Source organism: Meriones unguiculatus, chromosome 7, assembly GCF_030254825.1.
Source record: "Meriones unguiculatus strain TT.TT164.6M chromosome 7, Bangor_MerUng_6.1, whole genome shotgun sequence".
Taxonomy (NCBI): domain Eukaryota; kingdom Metazoa; phylum Chordata; class Mammalia; order Rodentia; family Muridae; genus Meriones; species Meriones unguiculatus.
The window spans coordinates 82620354-82635795 of NC_083355.1; the positions used below are offsets into that span (position 1 = coordinate 82620354).

Genomic DNA, 15442 nt, shown 5'->3' on the forward strand with positions numbered 1-15442 from the left:
GCATTCTGAATACATTCTGAATAAAGGATACCAGATCTGCACTATATTAGGAAAATCAGAAATCTCTGAATTTTCTAAATAAAAATAAGTCTTCAAAGACACAGCAGGATTACTGTGGCACGTATGACTCTTGTGCCGCGGGGCACTAGAGTGGCTCAGTATAAAAAGCATCCATCTGACTTAACATGGAGAACTCCATGCTTCCACTGCTCTGGAGCACACATCTTTGCAGAGGCCTAACTGGAGTAGCTCCTGGTTGTTCTTGGAGTCCAAGGTAACTAACGACCTGGCCCAAGCCTGCAAGCTCTCAACTCAGTCTTTCTCACCTCGGCCCCTTAGACACACCAGGGTTTTCTTCCCCTTAAGTGTTCTTGACTTCTGTTCCCAAGGGTGGTAGTTTGAATGAAAAGAGCATCCCCATACCCTCGGGTATTTGAACACTTGGCCAGTTGTTGGCTGGTACTATTTGGGGACGTTAGAGAACCTTTATGAGCTGGAGCCTGGAGAAGTAACACCCCAGGGAATGAGCTTTAGAGTTAATAGCCTTGTCCCATTTCGAGTTTGTTTTCTGCTGTTTGTGGTTGCAACCATGATCTGTCAGCTCCTACTATAACCACCTGCTGCCACGCCTCCTACCATTCCTGACTCTCCCTCTGGAACCATAAGGCAAAGTCAAGTCTCCCATAGTTCACTTCTGGCTATAGTGTTTCATTACAGCAACAAAGGTGACTGACACAACAGGCCTACGTTTCTCCCACCTTGCCCCACTGATGCTCCTACCAGCTACAGTCCTTGTAAATGCTGAGAAGCATCTTGCCTCTGGCTGGCGCCATTCATAGTGCCACCCTCCATACTCCTCTAGGGCAGTGGCTCTCAATCTGCTGGTCATGACCCCTTCAGAGAGGGGGGTCGTACACTACTTTACAGGAGTCACCTAAGACCATCAGAAAACACAGATCTTTACATTATAATTCATAACAGTAGCAACGTTACAGTTATGAAGTAGCAGAAAATAATTTTATGGTTGGGGTTACCACAACACGAGGAACTGTATTAAAGGGTCGCAGCATTAGAGAGGCTGAGAGCCACTGCTCTAGGGCTAAAGAGTCACCTAGGACTAAGCTCTGTGCTGCCCACTGAAGCCCTTGTAGAGTCGTCACTTTCCTAATTGTTGAGAAAACATGCCTCTCTAAACATCAGGTACCTTGCATCTATGTGCCTGTGGGCAGTGGGACTTTCACACCAACTGCCTGAGCTTCAGAAACCCCAGAGCACTGGCAGTACCAAGAACACCCAGCCAGGGAGCTTTTCCCAGACAGCACGCTGGCTTCTGCTTTCTCACACCACTGTTCTCACCCACTATACTCAAGCAGAATGGTACTGCTCCAGTCACACGACTCGGGAGGCTGAGGTCCATGATGACTCTTCCCTATGGCTTCTATGCTGGCTTCAACCATATCATCAACTGCACACACACCACAATTTCCCCATCCTGGATGACTATGGCAAAGACTCAGTGAAGCACCAAGTCAAGGTCGTCTTCTACACAGCTGCCTTCACATGGATCCTGCAACCAAACAGTATGAGCTGTGTTAATAGGGTCAAGAGTAAGCAGCTGTGTACTATCTGGAGTCCTGGCACCTTCCAGGCAGAACTTGACCACAAGGCAAGATCTTTATACATCCAAGAAAGCTCTGATGGGACTACAGCATTTCCTGTTTCACCATGCCACGTCTTCCTCTTCCTATGGCCACTGACACACTGAGATCCACTACAATACCCAGGTGTATCAGGGCTGCAACCACTAAGTGACAAAGAGGCTAATGTCCAGCCTACAACTTCAACCCGTATCTCCCAAGATCCCAACACATGTTCATTAGCCACTGTGGATCCATCTGCCCCCTGCCACCACCTGTCAATTAGCAGACTGATCTTAGTCACTGTCTATGTGAACTACAAGTGCAGGAGCAAACTGTCAAGGATCCAGCTAAGAGGTGCCTGCTGGTGGACAGGAGGTACAGCCCTGAACCCAGAGCTTCAACCTCAATCTGGACATGAATTTATGACAGCCAACCCTGTACCTGTGATCGCTGTACAGCAGCATCCTGCCTAACACCGTTCTGAAAGCTGCTTAATCTTGGATACCAAAGTCCAGGGGCTTGTCTCTACTGCTCTGCTATGTGGAAGCTTACTAAGATCTATCAAATGTCTGTCTCAGAGCTTTGATCCAGTTTGTGGTCATCCATAACTGAGCCCTTCCTATAGGCCAGAGGCGCTGGCACTGTACTATGATACTAGTTATAATGTTCCTTGCAGACCCTTTCGCAAATACCCTTCACTTAACCCTTATGACCACTCCACAGTAGAAGCCTGCTCAACACTCCCCTTTTTACTTCCAGACACAAAGAAGAGATAACTAACTTCTCTACCAGCACTAAATAGTAATGGCAAAAACCAGATTACAACCTAGCTTGTCTGCCCTCAAAAGTGCACTGGGTCAGTAGTGCTCCCCTGTCATAAGGAATTGAGAGAGACAGTTCCTATTGCTCTTATCAGCAAGTGTTAAACACCCTCTTGCTTTTCTTCTCAGCCTTCCACCCCAAACAGCCTTGGGACAACACAACAGGTGTGCACCCATGCACTCCCCACAGACAAGAGCCCTCCACAGAGAGGGCTACCAGAATGGCAAGAAGGAAGCAAGCCAGGCCAGCAAAACTCCATGTCTCAGCTCTGTGAAAGTTACACTTCAGATCTGAATGTGGTTCTAATCAAGAACAATTTAATATGCACCTTCGCATTTGCATATACTAACTACAGAAATGTACTACAACAATCAGCACGGTTTCCAAATCAAAGGTTAGAAGAATAAATTCCTCTAGCTCTTTACAAATTATCTTTCCAATTCTGAGGCAAATAACCCTTCTACTGCCTTACACAGATACTGCCTAAAATCTTCAGATGATCCCACTGTGAACTGAGAATAGTTCTGCTACAGTGCTTCACATGGCTCACTATTTTTCAGTTTTATCGAACGCATTTAACTTTAAAATTCAAATAAAGTTCCCCATCGCTAAGGAAAAGAGACATCCACGGGGCCTACTGACCAGCTACTCTAGTCAGTGAGCTCCACTTTCAGTGACAGATCCTGCTTCAAAAATTATGGAAAGCAATTAAGGACGACATCCTGCCATCAGCCACACACACGCACAAAATGTAAAACTGGCCAAATACAGTGATATGCCTATAATCTCAACATTGGGGAGGATGAGGCAAAAAGACTGCTTTGATTCAAGGCGAGGCTAGCCTGACTACTTAGTGAATTCAAGACTAGCCTGAGAAACATAGCATGACCTTGTCTCAAAAAAAGATAAAAATAAATGCCTTCATTTTTAATATTCTGTGATTCAGATATGTCACAAGATAAGATGTCCTTCTTCCTGCTCATTCTCACCCTCTCTTGTTGTTCCAAATGAGTCTGGCTATATATTATAAACATATGTCCGCAAGTGGTGATTGCCTAGGGACTAACAATTCAGACTTTAAACCTGACATGCAGTGATGGGAAAACCATTTGAGAAACAAATTACACTTGAAAGCCAGCAGTGTTTGCCTAAGTTAGCTAAAGCCCAGAGGAAGTCTTGCCCGGTGTGACCTAGGCGAGTTGGCACACAGATGAGAAAAAGTGACTTAGACGCTAGTAGGAATTTCACAAGTGCAAGGAGGCATTACTGCAAGTCTGACTTCAGAGCGTCTGCCCATGAGCCACCCTCTCCAAAACACAACACATGCATAGCCACGCACTTAGATCAGCTAGAGGCATACCATGATTGCATGCCCAAATCTATGAAGATAAATATTTATGAAGAAAAGTTATCAAATTAAAATATTGCTTCACACTGTCTTCTGGACATGATATGGCTGTTGAACTCCTGAACTCCTGCAGCTGTGGTTATCTGCACAAGACGGAGCCCATCAACATTCCTTCATGGATGGAGAAGAGGCCAGTTTCATTCCCTGCTTGGATTCATGCCATTACAGTGCAGAGTTCCCCTGCAAAAAGGAGTCCTTTTCTACCTTTGAATTTCCAAAGCCCTTGTAGCTTGCTTTGGTCCAAAGATAATGCCATGCATGATGCCTGCAAAAATCTGCGAAGTGTTTAAGCATGTGTACAACCATCTCATGCTGCACACAGTCTAGCTAGTGGGAAAGACCAGGCTAAGCAACTGGACAAGGTGACACTCGGGGCCCAGGAATGCCTGCAGTCACAGCTGACCAAGTCAGCCACCCATCAGATACGTGGGTGGGCCCTCACCTGCCTGCTGACTGACACTGCCTGAGGGAGTCCTGAGGAAACAAGAACACCACAGCTGGGCCCAGCCCCAACAGCCAAAGGACCTGACCGACAAAAGGAACAGCTGCCATTCTAAACTGAGTTTTGAGGAGTTTGTTAAGCAGGAACTCACCCAAAAACTCAACCTAATGCAAACCACTATGCACCAAATACCTAGATGCAATAGCAAAGTGAGCTGTCACAGCAACAGTGTTGGTGAAGCAATGAGAGATGCTAAAGAGCATAGGCACAAATAATTGCTCAGCTTACTCAAGAGATGCAGAGTTGAGTATTTCATGAAGAAAATCATGAACAGAAGTACCAAGAAGCAAGGAGAATCAAATTTTTCATACCAAAAGAGTTTAATTTTTTAATGCCCCACACACCATTTCTGAAAATAACTTTGCCCTCCCAGTGAACACCGAATGCCTCTCAGACGGGCATGGTGGCACAAGCCTGTAATCCTAGCGCTCAGGAGGCAGAAGGTAGATCTCTGGCAGTTCAAAGCCAGATTAGTCTACAGGGCAACTTCCAGTGAGATTCTATCTCAAAATAGTAACAAAAATAATAAATAGATAATGCTTCTCTAACTTTATTATCGAGGTGGATAATCAACTAAACTCATGGAAAAGGAAACGATTACAACAAACAGGCTTCACGCTGCACTTAGTTGACACACACAAATGAGTGGATAGATGACAGGCATTAAAGATAAACATACATACCTCAACAACAGAAATAAGCATTATAAGCATTATCAGCTGGGCGTGGTGACACACGCCTTTGATCCCAGCAGAGGCAGCAAGATCACTGTGAGTTCAAGGACAGCCTTGAACTCTACAAAGTGAGCATAGGACAGCCAAGGTTACACAGAGAAACCCTGTCTCAAAAAAACAAAAAAGACCCTAGCCTATCAGGTCTCATCAGGTCTGGTTGCATTGTCTTTCTCTGTGAAAGAAAGAAGCATTATCTATATTGAAATTCTGTGTTAAATCTCACATTGACACATGGTATCTATACAAAGACTCACTATGTGTCTCATCAACGCTTCGATACCTTACTAGAGTGTCTGCCTAATAGCTGGAAAGCAGTTAGATCTAAGGTATATTACTACACTACATTTTCATTAACATTTTAGTGTCACGGTAGAAAGGGAAACATTCTGTTCCCACTCCCCAAAGGTTAACACTATTAACGTTTCCTTCAGTCTCCTTTTAGACCAGCTCTCTTTTCAAAGCTGTCAACTTTCAGTTCTATATATATGTGTATGTGTGTGCATATATGTGTGTGTGTGTGTGTGTGTGTGTGTGTGTGTGTGTGTGCCTATGCATGTACACGTGTATATGTGGCAGAGGGGACTGGAAAGATGCTCAGCACTGGAGTCCTTGCCTAGTAGGCTAGGCATGAACTGGGTTTGAGCTCTAGCACCACAGAACAAAACATATGTTCAGTCTTCCAAGCCATCATTATGAACCAAGTAGGCTCCTTCTATATAAAGCTGCTTGGCCACCACTTACATGGATTGCATCACGAAAATTACCAAGGACCTCTTAGGCCCTACTCTGCCTAAAGCACAACATCCTCTGCTAACTACAACAAAAAGCTGGCTGCCATCAATTTCCAAGTTCTACAATAACCCAATGGTTTGTGCTGAGTTTAAAGCAGTACTGGAAAGGTTTTGTTTCTAAAACAGCTCATCCAGTATCACCAAGGAAAAGCCAAAAAGGAAGCATAACTATTTAATGCTGGGGGAAATTGCTTTTTTTGGAACTGAACAGGAATTGTTTGGATGGTTAAAAGAAAGTAGCCATCAAAGGTTAGAAACTAGCTTATGGCTGACGTGTGAGAATGAGGCTGCGGGAAGAAGAAAATCCCTAGAGCCAGATTCTGACTGTGTTGCTTCTAAAGATACACTCTCCAAAGAAAGGCCTTCCAAAGGGTCCACTCACAGACACACCCATCACCTTCAGGTGCAGAGGACAAGGACAGTCTGAGCATATGAAACTAGTCAGAAAAATGAAAAGCTCTGAAAATGAATTCCATAGCTAAAGGTAAAATCTCCCTAAATGCTGTACAAGCTTTTAAAAATATGACCAAATAAATGTGTCTCTGTTACTCAAAAGAAACAGAACCAGCTGGGCATGGTAGCTTGCACCTATACACGGTGGCCACACACACAGAACGGTGAGACAGTACTGGGTGTGTTCAAGAGCCATCTGGTCTACAGAGTGGTGAATTCCAAGATAGTCTGGGACAGAGCAAGAACCTCTCTCAAAGGGGAAATGGGGACTGGAGAGTGGCTCGATGATTAAAAGCACTAACTGTTCTTCAAGAGGACCTGGGATCAGTTCCCAGCATGTACAGCCACAACTGTCTATACTGGAACTGGTTCCAGCAGGTTCTGATACCCTCTTACAGCCTCTTCAGGTACTGCATGCACATTTTGCACAAGACACATGCAAACAAAACATCCATACACATAAAATTAAAAATAAATAAAGTTCAAAGGAAAAAAATTTAAGCAAACAAAAAAATTTGAAACTCCATCAAATCCTTCTACTTCTTACCCTAATGCAAACAAATAATAATGGCACAGATTACTGAAAACTCTTCCTGTATATTAAAAAGTGTAATACTTATAGAGCAGCAGGACACAGGAGACAGAGGAGTTGTATTCCTATAACAGCAAATTCAAATTTTTTCTTTTTAATTGCACTCGCTTCAATCTGAAATTAAAAGCAGCTTTTAAAACTTCCTGAGCTGGGGCTTGAGAGATGGCTCAGTGGTTCAGAGCACTGTCTGCTCTTCCAAAGGACCCAGCTTCAATTCCCAGCAACCACAACTGTCTGATCTGACACCTTCACACTAATGCACATAAAATAAAATAAATTACTGAAGGAAAAAAAAACTTCCTGAGCTGAGATTAAGAGCACTGGCTGCTCTGGCTGCTCTTGCAGAAAACCTGAATTCAATTCCCAGCACCCACATGCTGACTCACAACCATCTGCAACACAACAGTAGTTCCAGTAGAGCCGATGCTCTCTTCTGACCTCACCAGGTGCACATGTGTGCATATAAAGATGTATAGCCAAATACTTACTCATAAAAAATTTAACAAATCTAGAAAACATAAACAAATTTCTTGAGCACATATCAAAAAAGAATAAAGAGACTGAGTATCTATCTGAGGAGAAAAAAAAAAAAAAAAAGGAAGAAACTACACACAAAACCAGAATAGAAATCCTTTAGAGGCCCATCTTTCATGGTTCATCCGAGAAGCCAGAATAGAAGGGAATCCAGGCTCCGTGGAGGCACTCATTATTAACCCTCACAAGAGACAGAGACAGGTGGATCTCTGGAGTTCTAGGACAGCCTGGTCTATATAGACAGTTCCAAGACAGCCAGAGCTACACAGAGAGACCGTGTCTCAAAAGAGGGGGAAAAGAGAGAAGAAAACAGAATACCACTCTCCCTCAGGATCCTCTTCCAGTCACACAGGGCCCAACACTAACCCAAGAGACCACCTGATGCTCATGCCTCCCACCCTGTGTCCCATCCTCATTCTCCTGTAGCACATTTCAAGAAAAGAAGCTAAAATGTTCCAGGTTATTCCCAGCAGCAATTCTGTGAAACAGCCCATCTCTGCCCAGCCCAGCTGAGCCACAAATGTGACAAGAAATGAACTGGCTTTATTGCCAAAGCTGCAATGAGGTTACTTAAGGCTTGCATTGTGTATCTGCTCCTCAGGGCAATCAAATACATGTTAGCCAGTAAAGACCCCACGGATCTTGACATATGTACATTGCCGTACTCATCCATTCAGTAAATGTTTATCCCACATCTCCCACATGCCAGGCGTCATCAGCCTCTGACACAGGTGAAGAGATGGATAACAAAACCAGAAAAGGAAACTTCCACCCAGGACTTTGCACAGCGCTTAGCATGTTTGAGACCCAGAGGCCTTTCAGAGACTGCGCTCTGCCAAAGCACTAACTCTCAGGCTAGCCAGAGTAGAGCATAACCATAAACCTCCTTGTCTTTAAAGTAACACTCAAGTCTGTGCCTACAGCAGACACTGTGAAAGCACTACAAAATGAACAAATAGAAACAGATATTATAGTAAGAATCAACACTGATTCACACACAGGAGGAACTGCTTTCCTGCCTCAACAAGAACTGAGCAGGGAACCTTCCCTGACCGGAAATACACTGGAAAAGTGGCCTTGACCCTGACCTCAAGGACAAAGCCATGACAACGTCCATTACCAAGCATCTACCAGCTGTCATTTCTGCTTAATGAATGCACTCTACACTCATCATTTCTTACATGAGTCCTGTAAAGTACATGTTCTCACCACGTCACAGACAGGCTAACAGCCTCTGACGTCATTTATCCAAAGAGAAAAGACAAAGGTGAATGCTTTCTCTCAGTTTGACAGGAACTGAAGACAGGTCCAGGAAAAATATATGTTATAATTCTCAGTACAAGTGGACACTGTAATAACTATAACTTCTCAGAGGGAAGAAAGAAAAAATATCTAAGTACTGGACTAAATGCAGGTTTCAACCTTAATCAAAATTACAACATGCTTCAAAACCTAGTTCCTCATAAAAATAGCTGTAAGTAAACATTCACAGATGATGAAAAAGTTAACACATGAAACATATATTCTAGGCCACCTGCTGCAAAGATACTTTTGCACAACTCCTAAAAAAAAAAATTTTAAGATGCTTCAGTGTTCCTACTTAGCACGAAGTGTTAGGATAATAGCTATTTCCTTTCAGTCCAGGTAGCTCCCGTGAACCACTTAACTATAATTGGTAACCATCGACAGTGGTCCCTGACATTTCACAATGATGATAACCAGTGTCATGACACACATCCAATTTCCCAATCTCCACCCACTCTAACTTGCCACTCCAGCTGGAGAAGACAGGTGAACACAATGCTTTAACATCTGTCATAATACAGCAAGCTCACACTTGGCTAGACTGCTCCCAAGGTTCAGTAACATACTAATTTTGACAGCTTCCAAATGTTACCCAAAAATTCCTTTTAACTGCTTTGTAAAGTTCACTAAGTAAATGTTATATAGTGACTTACCATTTTACTTGATGTAGTCAATACGACTAGATTTTTAAAAGCAAATACCCACATTTCTAAACACAGCACACAAAAAGATATTATTCATAAAATCCAACTAAGACCCAGGTCATAAGATTAAGTAATAAATAGTATCTATAAATAAGTGGTAACAAAACAATGACAGCTAATATTTATATGTAACATTTTTATATATAAATATAGTACTTAGATATGACATTTACCAGTATTTCTAGTGTGAGCTTTACTAATAATAGCCCTCATAACTAACCATACTTGGAGGAAAGTTATTAACCATTAATCTCTAAATGAGTCAGACAAAATTTCATGACTAGCCCACCAAGAGAAAGACAAATAACTGCTCAGTATTACTCTCACATTTATGGACAGAAAAGAGTATCAAATATTCTCTCATGGAGAAATTACTTTCTGGGGGAAAAAAGCATATAAGCAACTTTGCAAGAAAATGGGCAGAAGGAAGGGAAGGGACTATACATTAACACAAATGGAAAAGAATAATCGTTAACTAAAACTTTGAAGAATACGTTAACGAAATCCGGAAGGATAGAGCTGCATGGGTAAAACTCTCGCTGTGAAAGCCAGCCGACCTAACTTAATCCCTGGGAAGAACATAAAAGGCCAGATGTGGTAGGGTCTATCCTGTAACTCAGCACTCCTACAGGGAGACAGGCAGAGGCAGAACTGCCTCACCGGCATGCTAGCGTGGAATATACAGGAGTGAATGTAGCCAGCAGCAACATTAAGAGACTCTACTTCAACAAGAAAAAGGAGAGTTGACTCTCAAGCTGTCCTCTGAAGAGCACATGCTCACTATGGCAGCCGGCACCATGCTCACTCACACTCCTGCTCTACGTATGCCATGTACAGTACATAAATTCTGAAGATTACTTTAATATCAAGAACAGATCCGCACCCACGGGTATGCAGTCTGGCCAACCATGAAAATGACTAAAATGGTTGGAAATCCACTGGCCATCTAGGCACAAAAGCACTCATTTATTCACTCACGACGGTCAAAATCTCCAAATCCTGAGGCCTTTTATTTACCTGGTTAGCCTCTTCGAAAGGTCAGAGCCTGAAAGGATTTCAGATGATCTCTTCTCCTGGGGTAAAATGTCAAAATTCTAGTTCCACTTCCAGCAGGAAAGTACTTACACACACAGAAAAGTCTAGATGACTGTTATAACAAAGAAAAAATCTTTGGGAGGGGCAGAGAAACAGGGTCTCACTATGTATCCTTAGATAACCTGGAACTCTCTATATAGACCAGGATAGCCCAGAATTCACAAGGATCTGTCTGCCTCCACTTCTCAAGAGCTGAGCAAGCCATGGAAGCAAACTGGTAAGCAGCACCCTTCCATGGCCTCTGTATCACCTCCTGCCTCCAGGTTTCTGCCCTGCTTGAGTCCCTTTCTCCTCAACTTGGTTTTTGGTCATGGTGTTTCACTGCAGCAAGAAAAACTAAAACAGATGTTAACAGAAATTCTAGTTCTTAAAACAAAAAGCAAGTCTAGTTCTAACCCACTAAACCTTTACTTTCCCAATTTTCACCATTCTATCATGTCCTTCATTCCAAGAAGCGGCTCATCAAGCAGTGGACTAACGCACAGGAAGGCAGTGCGGTGGCTCTTATCTACAGTTTCAGCACTTAGGAAGCCAAGAATGAGCCTGAGGACAGCCCAGAGCAAGATCCTTTCTCAAAAACAGAAGCGAAACTACAAAAACAAGCACATAAAACCTCACAGCATATACTATAAGGACTTGATAGCTAGCATCTGGTAGCATCAACACAGCATAAAATTAAAACTATAGATTGGATTTAATTTTAAAGAGGCATTATTTGTTTTTATGTTCAGACTGAAAACTACAATATTTTTAAAAAGCAATCATTCTAACTGATTTGCTTTCAAAGAAACCTCAATACCATAAAAAAATTACAAATACAATGCTATCATAACTTTTTAAATCCCAACTATAGACAAGGGTTGTAGCTCAGAGGTAGAGCAAATTGCCTACCGCACACAAGTCCACAGGTTTGATTTCTTGTACCATTTTTAAAAAGAAAATAGATAAATTTTAATAAATTTCAACCGAACAAAAAGGCTATCTCAAAGAAATGTTCCATTACGCTTTTAAACATCCCATCAAACAAACACACAAATATACATATATACATACACACACTGCACTATTCTTCCTCTCTACAGCCTGCGGTCTATAGGTGAGTTATATATTTTGTAGGCACAACTACCCTGAGGAAAAGGACAAACTCTACGGTTTAGATATAGAGTAGACGATAGAAACATATACACACATACAGACAATATTTTTGGCTCCTGACAGCTTTAATTACCTCATCTAATGTAAATTCTGGTTATAACATCCTTTTTAGAAAACAAATCTCAGCCAGATATGATAATATATGGCTATAATCCTTGCAGTTGGGAGTAGAGGCAGGAGGATTGGGAGTTCAAGGCCAGCTTCGGCCTCATAGTAAGTTATGAGACCCTGTCTCGAAGAAAAAGAGTCTCTTCAATCTACTTCCGTCTTTAATCTCAGCATCAACATTACATCCTCCAAGAAGCCCCATTATTTTCCAGTAGAACTCATCACTGCCAGAATCCTGTGTAAAGTAATCACTATAGATCACTTGAAAAAGCACAGCCATGCTACTTTGCTTACCACTGCATCTCCAAGACAATGTCTGCTCCATCAAAGGACTCAACGAATGTTTTTGAACAAATAACTTGAGTCCACTAAACTATTTCAATGAGAAGGTAAGGTCTCTGAAAGACCTTACCTCTGAAAGTTAGTGAGGTGCTATGTAGACTCCATTCATGGCAACATGACAAGTATGTAATCATGACAAAACTTTTTAATTTGCTTAATGGAAGCCCCATGTTAATTCAAGAATAAAGCATTCCTAAGACAAAAGCATGTAAGACCAGGCAAATGACTGGGGAAAGGTACATGCCACCAAGCCTGACCACCCAAATCCCTAGAACACACATGCTAGAATGAGAAAATCTACTTTACAAGTTGTCATCTGATTTCCACACGTGTGCAGGGGCACCCATGTGCACACAACAAATAAAGTGTGCAAATAAATCAAGTATTTTTAAAGTATCTGAAGTATCCCAGTCCTAGAATCCTCCACTAAACCGGGAAACCTTACATAAATTCCAGTTTAGCTGAACTTCCTTTAACAACACCAAATCATCTAAATACCATACAGTCTCGTGCTTCTATACCAAAGTCTTCTTTTCTCAGTGGCCAAGTGCCACAACCGGGATCGACACAGGGGGAAACTTGCAGATGGCTCTCCCCAAGTTTAGTGACATCCCAACCTGAGGCTACTGAGTTTTACAATTTCATCTTAGCCTGCTTTAGATTAAGGTATCTTTAAGCTTTCTTAAAACAACCTACACATTATTCATTTCTTTAAGTCTTTACAATTTCATTCATGCACATAATAAATTTGTCATTTTCGCCTCATTAATGGTTTTTGTCATCCTCTCTCACTGAACCTATCTTCTGGGCTGGAAAGATAGATCAATGGTTAAAAAGCCTGCTGTGTGGGCCAGGTGTGGTGGCACACACCTTTGAGCTCTATGAGTTAAGACTAGATTGGTACACACAGGTGTTCTAGGACATCCAGGACTTCAGAGATAACCCGTCTCAAACAAAAAACAAAAAAACAAAAAAAAAAAAAAAATCATGCTGTGAAAGTGTGAGGACCTGAGTTCAGATCCCAAGGTGCTCATACATGAGATGGGAGACGGAGCTCGCTCTAGATCTCACAGGCCAGGTAGCCTGGTCCACAGAGCAGTGACTCAAGATGAAGCAAGGTCCAACACCTGAGGTTGTCTTCTGACCTCCACATCAATACATAGCAAGCACACAATTGCAAATAGACACACATATGTATACAAACACAAAGACCAAAAAAGAAAAAAGTTTAAAGACATCCTTTTTCTTCCTAACAAGCCCTATTCCTACTTTGAGGTCTTTTGTGTGGGGGCATGAACCACTCGCTGAGTTTAATTTTGGTTGCCTACATAAACACGACTGGGGCAATATTTACTGGAGCTCAGACAACTTTATCAGTGGCTTTAGCACTCTAGAAAATGACACCCTTCTCCCAGCAATCATTAACTAACTGCCCAAAATGCACCAAGGAGGAGGGGTGGAGCCCCTCATGGGCCCCCATTCACACGTACAACAGAATGTTGACAGGCCCAATCTTGTGCAGGTCTTACCCAGAAACATCTGCAGTGCGCCTACAAGTACTATGCCATGTCCAGAAGACACTATGACACCTTAACTCTAAATGACAAGTCACTATGACAAACAGCAGTGCTTTTGTATGGGTTTGTTGGTATGAGCTTTTAAGGCCTCTGAGAACATGATGATACCAAGACAGTTCCATAATAAAGCTCCAGGGCCCGATGCCTACCCAGCTTGTGTACAGGACACTGGGCTTCATCATGGCACAACAAAAAAGTACAGTGACAGAGTCACTGACAACCTAAACATTAGTCCCTATCCAAGTTTGCTTTCCGTCGGTGTGCTGAAACACCATAACAAAAAACAGCATGTGAAGAGGAAAGAGTTCACTTGGCCTACGGGTTCCATTTCTTCACTGAGGGAAGGCAGGGCAGAGGCTCAAGGCTGGAATGGAAGCAGGCACTGAAGCAGAGAGCATAGAGAAACATGCTTCCTCGTTTGTTCTTCCTGGCTTGCTCAACCTGCTTTCTTATACAACCCAGGGCCACCTGCCCAGATGTGACACTGCCCACAGTGACTAGGTCCTCACATATCAATCGTTAATCAAGAAAACGCCCCCCAGATTTGCCCAAAGCTGGAAGGTGAGCACTAAACACCATAGGACACATTAGTGTATGTGGTGCACGCCTGCCATCCCAGCACAAAGACAGGAAGGAAGTCTGTGAGGTCCAGGCCAGATTGGGATACAGAGCAAACCCATCTCAACAAACCAACAGAAGAAAGCCAGGGAGACGGCTCAGCAGGAAAAGCACTGGCCGGTCTAATAATCTGAGTTCAATCCAACAGAGGGGGAGGGGAGGCCCAGCTCCACAACACTGTCCTCTTATCTCCATACACATGGTGTGAAACACAAACCCCTTCCCACACATACCAAGCAAGTAATTAAAAATTTTAATTAATTAAAAAGGACATGAGCAAACTCTCAGCTATACTTAGTATTCGAATTTTCGTGTGGACAGGATATAGCAAGGTGAATTTTTTTTATTTTTCCTTTTGTTTACTGCAGAGGCTAGCAGAGGACATCAGATCCCCTAGAGCTGGTGTTACAGGTGATTGTAAGGCACTAAACATGGGTGCTGAGAACCAATTAGTTCCTCTCCAGAACAGCAAGTGCATTTAACCCCTGAACCATCTCTCTAGCCCCTTATTTTTTCATTTTTAAGAATCACATGTCATGTAATTTTTAAGAATCACATGTAGTTCAGGATGGACCAGAATTCACTATGTAGCAAAGGTTGGCCTTGAACTCCTGTTCCTTCTGCCTCATTTTCCCAAGTGCTGAAATTACTTTTAAGAATGTGCCAGAGGAAGAGGGAAGGAGGGTGGGACCAGGAGGAGATGGAGGAGAGGGCTACAGCTGGGATACAAAGTGAACAAACTGTAACTAATAAAAAAAAAAAAAATTGGGAAGGAAAAAAAAAAAGAATGTGCCACTGTGCCCAGGAGAAAAAAACACAGTGACTTTTTTTTTTTAAAGCACTAACTAGTCCAGGAGGCCTCAACCCTACACAAGGAAATAGAGGAAACTGAGGAAAGGTAGGAGAGCAAGAAGTGGTCTCCCCCAAGAAAGAGCACCTCAATTGGTTGTCCAGTGCCAAATGGTCAGCCCTAAAAACATACATAGTAACATTGTATGAACTGAGCAGGATGTACTTAGGTACAAATACATATACGTATACATATACATGCACATTAACAAT

The 15442-nt window shown here is 42.6% G+C and overlaps 1 protein-coding gene across 2 annotated transcripts in view; it reads right to left on the minus strand.

Annotated features, from left to right (window-relative positions):
- Positions 1–15442, minus strand: part of Ppp2r5e (protein phosphatase 2 regulatory subunit B'epsilon) — a 142155-nt gene that overhangs the window by 112399 nt on the left and 14314 nt on the right. The window lies entirely within an intron of this gene.